The sequence below is a fragment of the Lichenostomus cassidix genome, chromosome 1 (assembly GCF_008360975.1).
Source record: "Lichenostomus cassidix isolate B80296 chromosome 1, HeHo_3.0, whole genome shotgun sequence".
NCBI lineage: Eukaryota > Metazoa > Chordata > Aves > Passeriformes > Meliphagidae > Lichenostomus > Lichenostomus cassidix.
Window position 1 is genome coordinate 78,351,868 of NC_139479.1, and position 15,950 is coordinate 78,367,817.

Consider the following 15,950-nt stretch of genomic DNA (forward strand, 5'->3'; position numbering starts at 1 on the left):
TCATACAGGGTATGGTAGTGTTTGTCTAAAATGAAAAAGTTAATGAAATCATATTTCTATACTTACTTCGTAAAATAGTAGTGCAAAGGGAGCTTCTATAGTATCTAAAGGAATGTAGCTTCCTCTAGAGAAACTGGGAACCTTGTACTAGATTTAGTTCAAAGACTTGGCAAAATGGGCAATTTGAGTAATATCCCCACCTGTATACCTATCACTGAATGAAGTGAGGCAGACAGTTCCCTGAGGAATTATAAAAAGCTGCAGTGACTAATCGCCTAAACAAAAGTCTGCAAGAAATTGGGAGTTAGTCACTGGAGGACTGGCTGTCTACACTACTTGAGACCCTAATCTGTAATATAATTATCACAATCATTATTGGCATTTGTCTATTATCAATTCAATGTCAGACAATCAATTGTAAATAATATATGGAAGTAAAGTGAGAAAACCTCTCTCCTTCCCAAAAGGGGGAGTTTGCATACATGCTCAAGAGGCTGGAATATCATCAATTGAAATAGCAATTCTGGAGTTGGAGAACACTAAAAGTACCTGTTGGGATTGGCATTGGTTTACATCATGGCTAACAGATGGCTTATAAAATTTTCATCTAATATGTTGGAATTGTTGCAGCTTGTATTTTGTGCTTTTACAAGATATTTTGCAAATTTTTGTAGTGTAGATCAGTTATAAAGAATCAGTTTTAGAAGGAGGGAATTGTTGCCAATTATGCAGAAGTAATGGTTGGTGGAACACTGAGGCTAAGTAACAAGACAAGGCAGTCCAGTTTTGAAGGACCTTGAGGGGAAGTTGTATGAGGAGCAGCAGAGGATACTTTGTCTGTTCAGCCTGGAAGAGACTGAGGGGAGACCTCATTGCAGCCTACACCTTCCTTGTGAGGGGAACAGAGAGCTGGGCACTGATCTCTGTCATGAGCAGCAACAGGACCCGAGGGAAGGGCCTGAAACTGTGTCGGGGAGGTTTAGGTTGGATATTGGGGAAAGGTTCTTCACGCAGAGGGTGGCTGGGCACTGGAACAGGCTCCCCAGGGGGTGGTCACTGCACCAAGTCTGACAGTTCAAGAAGCATTTGGACAATGCTTTCAGGCACAAGGTGTGACTCTTGGGATGTCCTGTGCAGAGGCAGGAGTGGGACTCAGTGATTCTTGCGGGCTCCTTCCAACTCAGCCTATTTTGTGATTCTGTGGTCTGATGGATTTGTAGCCTGCCAAGGGGAAAGGTCTGAAGAAGTGGGCACAAGCTGGAACAGGGGGAATTCTGTCTCAGCCTAAGGAACAATCCTTCCACTTGCAAGGCTGGTATGCTGAAAGTGAAAGACAGTATATAAAGACTTAGAAAACTATATGGCCAAATATAATGTAATTCTGTTGGCCTTTATTCCCAGAGGAATTGGTCTCCAATGCAAGAGTCTTCTTGAATCAAGCTTTCATCTCAGCTTTAAGAAAAAAAATAAAATAACTAACTAAAAGTACTTAAATCAGTACTTACTTCAGTGCTTCATAGAAGAATGAGCTGAAAGTGGAAGTACATTTGTGCCTAGTCAGTAAACTCCTACACATGGACTCTGAAAAAGTTTGTAGAATTTAATAACACTGTGACTATTTAAATATCAACTACTTAAGACTGAAAGCCATTTATTTCACTATTTTTCTGTAGTTCCAGATTGGCAGGTGTCACAGCTACATTTGGAGACTGTTACTACTGTAACTGTGTCAACACAATGAGGCCAAAGAATTAGAAATTTTGGAAGTGTTCACCTAAACTTTAAATGCTAACCTTACTTCTCCTCTCCTCTGCATTCTGCTTTAGCTGCAGGGCTGTGTCCTCCTTTTAGTTCATAGGGGGAATAGATAAAAGCATTGCTATCTTGACTGCTGCGTAATGTTTCGCGCTATGTTTCCGTAAGAGTATTGCCAAGAGACTCTAGAAGTCATTATGGTTCAGTGCTGTCTAACTGATGCCTTCTCTGTGTGTGGAGCCACTTGATCAGTCTCCATTTCCTGTTATGTAGCAAATAGTTTTGTCAAGAGTTAAAAAAATAGAGTAGTTTTTGATTTCCCATTCCAGCAGGAATCCTTAAGCTAGAGATAAACATGTGAAGGATTGTGACAGGGTGCCAAAAACTCAGTTTTTACTGTATCTTTTGTTTTTTTCTAAACTGCAAAGCCAAAATATTATTTCAGCAGCAACATTGGGACAGTTATTCTGAAACAGAGAAGCAGATGAAGATACCAAAATTCTCTTCCAAAACTGCATATCTCCCGTTTCTACTGTCCCCTTGACAATAGCTCCCCTTTGAAGTACACCTAGCTGCATACTACCTGTCTTTGAGGTTTAGTCTTCCAAATGTCATCATTTCTCCTAATGATAAAGAACAACAACCAAATCCTTACAGAACGAAATATTGAAAAGTAAAGATTACATTGATAGCATTTTAGAACACAGTGTCAGTAATTTAAAACTGTGATTGAAATTCACATTATGATAGAAAATTTCTAAAAGTTTTACCTACAGTGTTTCAAAAAGAGCTTCAAAACACCCCTTCCAGGCATTTCCTCCTGTGCTATCTTTACCTCCATGCAGTTTCTTGCTTTTGTCCTTTTTGTGGCAAATGCCATCCCATAGCCAAGGTTTTCTACAAGCCATAAAACACAGGAAACCTGTTGCTGTACTGCTCCCACTCTCTTCAAGAGTGATGAGTTATTTTCCATTCCCACAGCCGGAATTTGTCCTTGGATGAGTGATTTTTAAACTTAACTGCCTTGCTGGCTAAAAATTACGATTCAAACAACAAAAAGCTGTAATGATTTAATATCCAAACATTTATTTCAAAGCAGTGTTGATTTCTGGTCAGAGAAAGAATATGTGGCTTAAGTGGCTGCAGGAGGAAGGCTGCTTTAATGAAGACAACTAACACTAATGACACAGTTTTGAGCTTACACACAATTATGCTCTGACTCAGATTCTTATTTTGAGGTTTGAAGACTGCCTGTGCCCTGTTTAAATGGGGCCTACAGTTGTTAATATTCATAAATGCATCACACACATTTCTACACCCTGTATTTAACTCGTAAGTAATATTTATGTAAAGCAATTTCACATGTTAAGCCACATGTTAATTTGGTCTTTAATAGCGGAGCTGCTAGAAAACAACCCATTTTGCCACTGCCTGGGTCCGTCGGAGCGAACTGCGACACTTAGAGAACCAAAGGAGCTGATCGCAGCTTCTTGCGCCTGAAGGGCCCACAGTGCAAACTGTGGCAGCCTGGGCACCATCAACACGCTGTGCAGATGAGGATCTGATGCAATAAGGGGCCATGGCCACTGATTGGCCTCAAGTGGGCCCAGAGACACTTCAGAGACAAAGTCAGAGAAGTGGGTATTTGCTTTATTTGGCACATTGGGTGTGGGGGAATTTACTCCTCCAAACACACACTTTGGTACTTCCAAAGACACACAGTGTTATAGGTAAAATTCATGAATATTCATCACATTCCCCAGGAAGGAGTGGTTATACGAATAATTTCTCGGAAGTCATTAGTATCAGTAGCATGTGTGCCATACACGTGCTGTGTGTCCTGGTGGTCTTTGGAGACCTCCATTGAGCACCTCCAGGATGAAGGTCCCAGTAGTCTTCATCACAATGCACTCATCACCTTTCTCTCCAGAGCATGCATGGTCCTTTATGGGATGATTCTGCAGTTTCTGTGCTGGCTTCAAACATATTCTTGTCCCTCTTATCTTGATAAGATAAAGGGAATCCAGTTTTTCTAGGTTTTAGAATTCACATATTGTCTCTCTCAATAGTTAACTTGAGTTACCTATTGATTAACTTGAGTTACCCCTTTCTCAGGACATGAATCTGTCTCCTCTGAGTATACGCACTTCAATAACTGATGTTACCATTATGTGTGGGGTCTTTCACATAATGATCTCAAAACGTGTTAAGGTCATTACTTGACATACTTTATCCAGTGGTAAGTATATGTAAAGGAGTAAAATGTGTTCACATTATTCATGTGGATTAAGTAAAGCATGGAGGGGTTAAGCTATTCTTTCCATCACAGCAGTATGGGAACCAGCCATAAAACCTGGGAATTCTGTTTCTCCTCATCCCAACTGCATGTGATGCTCAATTCCAATGACTAAAACATGCACCAGTGTATAGATCCTATACAGGGTTTTTTAGGCTGGTTGAAAGATTCTGTAAGGGGAATAACCTATTACTGCTTCCAGGCAGAATCACTGAATGGTTTAATTTGGAAGGGACCTCTGGGGGGTACCTGGTTCAACCTCACTGCTCAAGCAGGACCACCTAGAACCAGTTGTCCCAGACCAGTTGTCCCAGACATTTTTTTACTGTCTCCAAAGATAGAGATTTTACAACCTCCCATGCCAATCTGCCAGTTCTCACAAGAAAAAAGGGTTTCCTGATGTTTGAAGGAAACCTCCTGCATTGCAGTTTGTTCCCATTGCCTCTGGACCTAGCACTGAAAAGAGCCTGGCTCCATTTTCTTTGCACAGTCCCTTCACGTATTTATTGGCATTGGTAAGAACTCCTGAACAGTCCCAGTTCTCTGTGTCTTTCCTCACATGTTAAGTACTCTAGTCTGTTAATAATCCTTGTGGCCCTTCACTGGGCTCTCTCCACTATGTCTGTGTCTCTCCCGTACTGAGGTACAGGACTTTGCACTTCTCCTTGTTGAACTGCATGAGGTTCCCGTCAGCCCATTCCTCCATCCTGTTGAGGTCCAGCATTGAGAAAGCACCTGATGAGAGAGCTCCCATGAAGCGTTACTGCAGGGTGATGTTGAATTGAATTGACTCATGGGGAAGCATTGAACAGTCCGTGGGCAAAGTGAATTACATGACACAAGACCATCTTGGCAGTGTGAAAGTTAGATGTCTGTGGGTTGTAGAGAATTAATGGTCTGAGACACACTAAAAGAAAAAAAGCATGATATCAGAGCTAGGTGCCAAGTAAGAACACTAAAGAGTAATTGAAAGCTGGGGAAGAGTTTAGCACAGGAACAACAAGGAGAGTTGGTGTACTCTAGGTCTGCTTCAATGCAGTGGAACAAGGACAAGCTTCAAGACTCACATAAATAAATGGCAGCCAAAAATACTCACAGCCCAGATGGCAGGGCAGAGGCAAATCTCTTTTCCAGCATTCATCCTGTGCCTTTGTTTTGTTTTTGTTGCTTGTGGGTTTTTTTAAGAGAGGGAGAAATGAGAAAATAGCATGTAGAAGGCAAATAGGAGATAGTCATTATTGTTCTGTTGTTAGAATTAGCTGGAACACATAAAATCGACTCAAGGTGAGCAACAGTCTCTTCTCTAGAAGCTTGTAGTCTAATGGGTTACTCTGTAAAGTGGGTGTACAGTCCATCAACTCCAAATGGTGTAAGGTATGGGAAATCCATGCAGAAATTGAAGGTGAAGCTGTCACTAGAATGTATGTAACTAAGTGCATATCTGTTAAGGGGAAGAAAGGAGAACATGGTATGATGGGGTGCAGAGGAGGGTATGCTTGCATGGGACTATATTTTGGATTGATTTATGGGGTTGGAGAACTGTGATCACTTAATTTTGGTATCAAGTCAGTGCTTTGTAAGATCTGTTTGTGCAGGTGTTTTTATTGGAAGGAGCTTTCCATTAAGAACAGCAAGAATTCGCTTCAGTACATTCTTAAAGTTTAATTAGAATAGACAGAGCTGTTCCATATACTGTTCCTGACCAGCTAGGAGCAGTATATGGCAAAATGAGCAAAGGAATAGACTTTAATGCGGTGAACACTGAGCTATGCTCACTTTGGTGTCCTAATCAATGCCCCTGCTGAAGTTGTTGGTGTGACTTTTTGTTATAGGAACTTCTATGACATGGAGCACTTACTGACTTATCCAGTTGGCAGCTCTCTCACCAGTCCTAGATTCTCATGGTAGTGGATGCTCCTTCACTTCTGCCCATTAAGTAATGAGAAAAAGAGGGGAAAATCCAGGCTGAGTAGTTTTCCCTAGCAATGCTTGGTCACAGTAGTGACTGTTGTGCAGTGGGCTGTGACTCACAGCTGAGAAACTCCTAGGCTGGAAGCGAACGTGATCAGTGCGGTCTTGCAGCAAATGAGGAAAAATCCTGTAACAAACATTTACCTTGGTGTGAGAAAGCTCCTCTCACTATTTAAATTTTGAAAGAATTTATTCACTGATTTTCATAGTACAAACAACGAGGTGAGGCTTAGAATGGCTGTCTGCCATTACCCAAAGCGAAGTTCAAGCCTGTGCATGGCTCAGATAACCTGCAGCCAGACAGTCTCGAGGGCTGTGTCAGTACACTTTTCCCCCACAAACCCTGCCCTGTCACCTCCCCTAAGCCCTCCCCAAGGTCCGAGGTGACTGGGGGGACATTGTGTCAGTCCCTTCAATTGGCTTGTCGCTTGCTTCCAGTTGTCTGGGGTCTTGCCATAGGCTCCGTCTTCACCCCATGATCTCCTTGCATTTATCCCTTTATGCAAAAATCCCACTCAAACTCCTCCTTCAATTAAATCCCCAGTATTCTATAACATTCTAATCCTCCCTATCATTGAAATAGATTATGTACCTAAGCGATAACTATCATTAACTTACAACAAAGGTATTAATTTGACACAATGTCAACTGCCCAAAAATACAACCATTTGCAACAAACTCATTGTCCTTCAACAAATGAACAATATCAACAACAACCATTAGAACCACACTTTGATCATAATCCCTCCCACCAATTAATTATCATCTGCAAAAGCAAACTCCAACAGCCTGTTTTTAACACTTGGCACTGAGTACAAAAAGTAGAGACTAGCCTGTAATGAGGACAGAATTGGAATCTAGCAGTTTCTGACAGTTTGATTTCTGCTTTTTCTGAGTAACACTGATGGCAGTATTTGGGGCTGGCAGAAGGTGAGGTGCAAAGTTGTTTGAGCATCTCAGCTGTACTGCAGTAGGGAAGGCACAACTTTATTATTTGCTTTGAAGATATCATATGCAAGGTGATCACTTATGGATACAGTCAAGCATGACAAGAGAAAACTATATGAAATGACATTTTTGTTTTGAAGAATCTAGGCTGCGTGTCCTCTGGAAAAGAGAATAATAGGATGATGCTGACTATAATTTCTGGTGGCAGACTTCTAGTCCGCCAGCTCCTGGAGTTGAATCAGATCCAGAGACCCTATGTTTTGGCAGCTGAAACATAGGTATTCCTTAATAATCTGTTACACAAAATACCTTTAAGGTTAATGAGAATCATTATATTGTCTTTTTATTTTTTCTTCATGTGATATTTGAGAGCTATTGGAATTCTTTAGTTTTGTTTTTAGAAACTCAAAAGCGAAAATCTCTAGTTTTGTGTGAATGCAGAGAGACCTGTCCTGCCTGGAAGAGCCTTTTTTTCTTGAATGATAAACTTTATTGTGAAAGTTCTGAAAGCTGAAAGACAGAAGGCTCCTAGCAGAAATAAAAAGGGCTTACAAGTGCGATATTCTGAATCTCATTATTTTTAAAACTCTGTGTTTGGGAAATCTCCCCTGTGATTTTTTTGTATGGTGGTTGGCCAGACACTTCATGCTGCTAGCATCTGAAACCTAGACTAGAAACAAAGAGCTGCATTTTAAGATGAGCTGAGGAAATGGAATGTGTTAACAGGTATGATAAGAAAGGCACTTCCATCATCAGGTCTGCCTGATGCGGTGGCTTCTTATGTGGACTTCTTATGTGGTGGCTGAGCAGCTGAGCTATCCTTTGCTACAAAGGCAATATCTCAGATTTTGTTTTTATTTTAAGTTTTTATTCCCTTTTAAAAATCGTCATCCTAACATGACATCCTCTGTCTTGGTTTGTGGGATGTCTGTTGGGAGATTTTCATGGCAGTGGCTTGATTATCTCTTGTCATAGTTTAACCCCAGCTGGTAACTGAGCTCCACACAGCCATTTTCTCAGTACCCCTGTGATAGGATGGGGAAGAGAATTCAAAGAGCAAAAGCTAGAAAATCCATGGGTTGATCTAAAGACAGTTTAATAGGTAAAGCAAAAGCCATGCACACAAGCAAAGCAAAAAAACTGAATTAATTAACCATTTCCCATGGGCAGGCAGGTTTTCAGCCATCTCCAGGACAGCAGGGCTCCATCACACATAATGGTGACTTGGAAAGCCAAACACCATCACTCCAAATGTCTCCCCATCCTTATTATCTCCCCAGCTTTATCTGTGAGCATGACATCTTATGGTATAGAATACCCATTGGATCAGTTGGTGTCAGCTGTCCCAGATGTGTCCCCTCCTGGCTCCTGTGCACTGCCACCCTCCCCACTGATGAGGTGGGGTGAGAAGCAGAAAAGGCCTTGACCCTATTTGAGCACTGCTTAGCAGTGACTAAAACATTCCTGTACTGTTTCCAGCACAAATCCAAAATGCAGCCCCATACAAATTACTGTGAAAAAAATTAACTCTATCCCAGCCAAAACCAGCACACCTGTGAAGATTTGCAAATTAAACTGATAAAAGCATACTGAATATAAAAGGAGTCTAATCACTGTACCTTACCCCTAACACAGAAGAAATACTCTGTCAAAGATGCTGCTCTCTGCACCTTCTCTCTTTTCTGAGCTGAATGACTTTCATCTAGGATTCCTGTTCTGAACAGGTTTCAATTGTCATCACTATTTGTCTTTCAGACAAAGCTATCTACTTCCCTGGGTACTTGGAAAGATAAAATATTAGTTTTGGCCATATCAGCCTAGCAGTCTAGTTTCACAACAAAGTGGGTTGTCAGAATTTAGCCATGCTGGACATCTAATCTTAATCTGACATTTAAGTGAAAGCTGAGGTCATTGAGGCCATATTAACTGAAACCAAAAGGCAGAAAAATCATCAAGACCTTTGTGATGTGAGGCTGATAAATTTTAATGGCTCTTCAGTGAGTTCAAGCGTATTTTAGAGGGGACTTAACATTTCACAATAACTGCATCCTTATGAAATAGAAATCACAGTGCCTTGCAGGGAAGTGATGACAATTATTTTTCATCTTGTGATGTAGAAGAAAATGAACCTTTCTAAAGTGTGGCCATTCAGTCATAGTCAGAGTTTTATATTCTGTTTTATTGTCAATAGTTGTATTTTCATTTTTTTCATAGTGGGTTACTTCTATTACAGAGCGAAAAAGAGGGTTGATTTTAAGGTTAAGGAATGTTGAGCCATATTACTTAAAAGAAAATAAAATTATAGCAGCACAGAAGCGTGTTTTAGAATTTTATTTTTGTATGACTGTGATAGTTTTGGCTAGGGTAGAGTTACCCCAGTGGCTACTGTGATGACATAACTGGATCAGAACTTTTGCCAGGTATGTTTGGGTATATTCCCCCTATCCCCCCACCATGTTTGCAGTTTAGGACATTTTCCCAGACTGGGACACTGAGATGCTCTGATGCATTTCTGATTTCTCCAGTTTGGCTGCAGGGCTCAGCTGCAGCCTGGATCACCTGTCTAGTCCCCCCATGCCTGCAGATGGAATACTGGGTCTCTTCTGTCTGGCAGGGAAATGGCTCATGAATCTGTCAGTAGCAGGTAAATGTGCTCACAGCAGTGAGCCCAGTGTTCAGCAGGAGGCCAGGGTCACTTACCAACTGTCTTCTGCCTACAGAAAAGACACCATGATTATTTTTGCAGTTTTTAGCTTACGGCCTCTGTGGTCTTGACAGGTGTCAGCATGTAGCATGGCTTTCATGTTTTACAAATCTTCCATGATTTGAATATCCTAATGACTTCCAATTTTCTTCTTTTATCAAAGCTTGTTCTAACAGTTTCAGTCCTGGTTTGCTTGTCTGATGCACTAGTCCTGAAGGCACCTGTCCCTATACTTTTCATACATGGTGTAAGCATTTCCAGGCTTGAAGCCATAACCTTTTTATCTTGAACCCCTTCCTTCTTCAGACAAAACCTTCACAGGTGCAGAGCCCCGTGGTGTTGAGTGCTCTACAAATGCGATACAAAACCGAGTTGTGATTCCCTGCACTGAACTTCTGAGGTATTACATTCATGCTAAGGAAAAAGACAGCTGAACCTCTATTACACTGTCCATTTTGGGGCTCTGGTGCACAACAGAGATCAACAAACTGGAGAGAGCACAGTGAAGGACCACTAACATGGAGATGAGCTCGACTGATGAGAACTGGGTGTGTTTAGCATGGAGCAAAAGAAACTGAAGGCTGATTTAGTTGCAGTTGTTCACTCTCATAATGAGAAATGTGGAGAAGATGAAGCTGTCATTTCTTCAGAGGTGTGCAGTGAAAGGAGAGAAGGCAATGGTCAAAAGTTGCAACAGGGGAAACTGAACCAGTGTAAGTTAAAAATCCTCAGCATGAATGTTGTGTGGCATTAGGATAGGTGCTGAGAGAGACCAAGGGACATCTATCACTGGAAAAATTCAAACCTCAACTTGACAAGCTCATCTGGGTGAGTCCAGATGAGCTCCAGAGGTCTCTTTCAATCTAGATATTTCTAGAATTCTGTGACAAATTACATCTTTTGCAGAAATTACTGGAAAGATCACACTGCAATTACTGGAAACAATGGAAGCAACACTGTATACTCAAAGTGACCTGGAAGTGTCACTCACTAGCAATGAGGTACCGCAGAATTCTGACAGGGTTGCAAAAATAAGGATTGCACCCCAGTGATCAGTGGAAAATACCCAGTGCTAAAGGGGAACCAGTACATGTTACAGCCTAGTCTGTTTGGAAGACCATTGAAAGAATTATTTTCTTGCTGGATGCTTAAAGGTAAACACTTTGCAGACAAAATGAGATATGTAGAGTATTGCACATATTATGAGGCCACGAAAACCCTATTTTTCAGGGATACATGTAGATACCACCAAAACGCTGCAAGGGGTTGATAGGTGAGTATATTAAGTCTCTGCTACACAAAAGAATAAAACTACAAGTTTTGTATGGCAGGTTATGAACTGCTGGTTCTTCCCTTGCTAATAGGAATATCCCAGAGAAACCATATCCTGTAACTGTAGTCATATTCTGAGTGACCACTGTTAATTTGCAGGCCTGTTGTCAGTAATTAAATTGCTTCTTTGGCAAAGAACTCAGTGTGGCCAGGACCCACACATTGACAAGACTGCATCTGGACTTCTACCATCTACAGTAAGGAGTAAAAACAAGTGCATTGCAAATGGGGAGCTTTGTAGCAGCAAGAATAATGTAGGTTTAAATCATGCCTTTGCCTCTGATTAATTGCATAGAGATGAAGGTTTCCAAATAATGGAAATCAGATTATTTGGTTTTGTACTGCAGGCAGTCTGCTGCTCTCAGTATATGTCACTTGATGCATTAACCTTACAAAGATTTTTTTTTACTAACAGAAATGAAGACAGAAGAGAACCTGACTTTGAAAATCCCTTTCATTAAGACTCTAGCTTCTTGATATAACTGAATTCTTGTCACAATCCACTGAAATTGTCATGTTACCCACAGATGTAGCACATTCCTGCAGTAGGGCATGTTAGCTGCATGGGAAAATTGAGCTAGCATTAATTGGAATTGGTTTTGGCTACCAACAAAGTAAAAAGCAAAGCTAATCTAGTAATGAAGTAATGGTTTTAGCAGATTATAGTGATAAAGATTTGGCTGATGAAGTAGTTATTCACTTGTTCTATTAGGATTTAGTACTCCAGATTTTTTAAATATATTGTTCAATGAGTATAATTTGGAAACAGTTTGGGAAGTTGAAATACAATACAGATAAAGTAAACCATGAAAGTATATAAAGGAAGAAAAATAGCAAATACTGTGCTTTCTTTTCTTTCTGAGCAGCCTGATCTAGTGGAACATTCCCTGCCCATGACAGGGAGGTTGGAAACAGATGATCTTTAAGGTCCCTTCCAACAAAAACTGTTCTGTGATTCTGTGTCTTTAGTTTCACATTCATCTTTCATAACTCTCCAGATTTTGCAAATCTTGCTTAATTTTAGTTTTTGGATAGATTTTTTTTTTCCAAAATTGAGACATTTCAAAAATAACATGGTAGTAACATAAAGATGAGAAGAATATACCTATTTACATGTCATCTGTTCCATTGCACACTCAGGGACAGCTTGCATGACAGGTTGAAAGTGAGCTCAGATGGGCAGCCCATGCTGCCAAAGGGGCAGAGATCTAGATGAATGTATAAGAATATATTTCTATAATGACTAAATTTCTATTCCAGAAAATATCTCTTCTAGTTCCTAAGCCATTGTCGAGGTCAGCAGGTCAGTGTTGTGAGGGTCATGGGGGAAAAACTCTGCCCAGAGTCCCAGAGACTCGTAGGGATGTGCTGGACAGTACCTGGGAGGTGAAGTATTACTGAAAGTTGCTGAGGGACATCCAGACTGTTGGCCAAGGCATAATTCTGCTTTTTCACATGAGCCCTGCTAGTATTCCTACACTGATCCAAACTGACGGTGAGACAGTGGAAGGAAAATTGAAGGACTGGGGACTCCCATCTGTTCCTCCAGTGAAGGGACAAAGCACATCCACATAAAAATGTATCCAATTGACAAAGCCATGGCTGAGCAGATGGTGCTGTCAGGAGGGCTTTCACTGCTCCATCCAAGGATATTTCTTGAGTCATTCATTAACTGATGGCAGAGTTCAGAACACGTGAAAGGGGAAGAGAAACTTTGAAGATTATTTTGTAAATCTGTTGAGGACAGTTTCAAACCAGGACCAAGAGTAGCAATGGACAGTGCACTACAGATGAGTATAGACAAAGCTGACTTGGACAAAGGCTAAGAAAGTAGAAGAGATATTTTTGTATTACAGGGTTTGGGAGTGTCAAGGGGGATCATAGCATAGGCTGCCAAACATTTTAGGTTCCTCTATGTGATAAAAACCACGGGGAATACATCTGTAAACCTGAAATTATTCATGCAGAGGATCAGAATGTGATTTAATTTACAGAACAGGCTTGGAGAGAAAATCCTCATAATTGGCATATTGATTAAAGGTATTAATTTAAAGGGTATAATGTGTTCATGGACAAAAGGAAGGAAGTGTTCCTTGCATATCAAAGACATAGGCTATATCTGAGGTCTCCAATGTAGTAGGAAGTGAGTCATGCTGAATATCTCTGTGTTGGGATGAAAGGGAAAAAAATACGTACAACACAAGTGGGTCACCAAATTAAGAGTGTGGGTGAGACTTTGTGAGAAAAAAGCCAGTTAACCAAAATGTAAATCTCATGATAGTGGGAAAATCACAGAATAAACTGAGCTGGAAGGTAACCCAAAGGATCATTGGGTCCAACTCCTGGCCCCACACAGGACATCTCCAAGAGTCACACCATGTGCCTGAGAGCATTGTCCAAATGCTTCCTGAACTCTGTCAGGCTGGTGCTGTGACCACTGCCCTGGGGAGCCTGTTCCAGAGCCCAACTACCCTCTGGGTGAAGAACCTTTTCCTGATACCCAACCTACACCCCCTGACATAGTTTCAGGCTGTTTCCTCGGGTCCTGTTGCTGCTCACCAGAGACGAGAGATCAGTGCCTGCCCCTCCTCTTCCCCTCACAAGGAAGTTGTAAACTGTCATGAGGTGTTCCATCAGTCTCCTGCAGGCTGAACAGCCCAAGTGACCTCACCCACTCCTCATACAGCTTCCCGTCAAGGCTCTTCACCATCCTTGATGCTCTCCTTTGGACACTCTCTAATGGCTTAATGTCTTCCTTATATTTTGGTGCCCAAAACCACACAGAATATTCAAGGTGAGGCTGCGTCACTACAGGGCAGAGCAGAGCAGGACAATCCCCTCCCTTCCCGGCTGGCCATGCTATGCCTGATGCCCCCCAGGACACGCTTGGCCCTCCTGGCTGCCAAGCTTCTCATTCCCCAGTCTGTCCATACATCCAGGTTTGACCCATCCCAGGTGCAGAATCTGGGATGTGTCAATGGTTGGTGATTGCCTAGTCCTCTGATTTATCAAGGCATCTCTGCAGGACCTTGCTGCCTTCAAGGGAGTCAGCATCTCCTCCCAGTAAGAAATAAAGAAACACAGAAGTTACACCTATTCTGCTAAACAGGAGGAGACAAAGACCAATCTCTGGGTCTAAGACACACACAAGCATGCACATGGGTTTGTTTCCTCACTGTTGAGGACAAACCTTATTTAGAGCAGAGTGACACAGTCTGCTCTTCACAACACTTTGTTCTGAGTCTATTCTGATCCTCTGTGGCCCAAGGAACAATCATGATCTTCTATAATATCTTCCTTTGCTCTTCAATGTGTGTGAAATAATGCAAGGGCTGTGTTACAGCTCACCAGACTGGTTCTTTCATGGTGTGGAATGCAGAGCACATGCTGCTTACCCTGGGGATAACATATGAACATGGAGTCCTTCAAAAACAGGCTACCTAGTAATTTTTCAGGTGAGATTTTGGTTAGGTGCTTTATTTTTAATGCACAGTCAAAATGCATAGAGTACCAGCAAGACAGTTTTATTATATTTCTGTAAGTCCAAACAAATAAATGAAGTATCTAAATAAAGGAACCAAGAAGACTAGAGAGGAGTTTGGGTTTAGCTGTGGGGGAAAATTGAAGCATGTTCAAAATCCTAGGGGCTTGGAAACATTGCCTTATATGATCACATTGCACAGTACCATTATGCGCTGTATATAAACACACCTAATTCCAAAGCAAACTGTCAATCACCTTCATTTCAAATAAATGGAAATTGCCTTAGCTCTCACTAATGCTCCTTGGTTCAGACTAATGCTCCCCCAACACAGGCAATAATCATTTCTGTAAGAGCCTGGCTCCTATTGACCCACCTCCTTCAGGGCTGTCCCCTGGCCTCTGCAGGGCAGTTGTGTGCTAGAAGAGCACTGGAACCACTGCATGGGTCAGCACTGTGCTTTTACAGTCTTCAGGTATTGCTCATCCTACAAGACAGATTATGAGCACCCCAAGACCATGCAGTTGTCATCACTGTAGGATTTGGAGTCTGCCTTCATTGTGGCATCTAATTTCTTACTAAATGGCTTGATCTCCAAGAAATCCTGTGCTACTGATGAGACATCACTCACAGTTCAAGGCTCTGCAGGAGTTTCTTAGAACACAGACAGTCTTACGTCTATTCAATATCCTCAGGATTTCTGAAGTCAGCATGACCCTGTCTTTTTGGAAAATGTGTACAACTAACTCAGACCATGGCGTAATGCAGTTTTTGTCTCTTTGGAAACTGTGCTGTGGTTTAACCCCAGGTTGCAACTGAACCTCACACAGCCTCTTGCTCACTCTCCCCACACTGGGATGTGGGATAGAATTGGAAGAGTAAGAAAACTTGTGAGTTTAAATAAAGAGAGTTTAATAGGTGAAGCAAAAGCCACACACACAAGCAAAGCAAATTGAGGAATTCCTTCATCAATTACTATGGGCAGTCAGGTTTTCAGCCATCTCCAGGACAGCAGGGTTCCAACAGGCTCAGCATCGACTTGGAAAGACAAACACCATCACTCCAAATGTCCTCCCCTTCCTTCTTCTCCCCTCCAGCTTTATATACTGAGTATAATGCCATATGGTGTGGAATATCCCTGTTGTGAGTTGGGATCAGCTGTCCCAGCTGTCTCCCCACCCAACTCCTTGTGCACCCCCACTCTCCCCAATGGTGGGGTGGGGTGAGGAGCAGAAAAGACCTGACTCTGTGTAAGCTTCTCTCAGCAGCAACTAAAATATCTCTCTGTTATCAATACCATTTCCAGCATGTATCCAGAATTTGCTGCCTGCAAAGTAAAAAAATTACATTATTTGGGGGGAAAAAATGATGCAACAAAGGAATGGAGGAAAGTCTCCAATTCTCCAATTTTCAAATTCCTAGAAAATTTTGTGGAAGTATAGGTTTAGAAAAGATGGATTGGG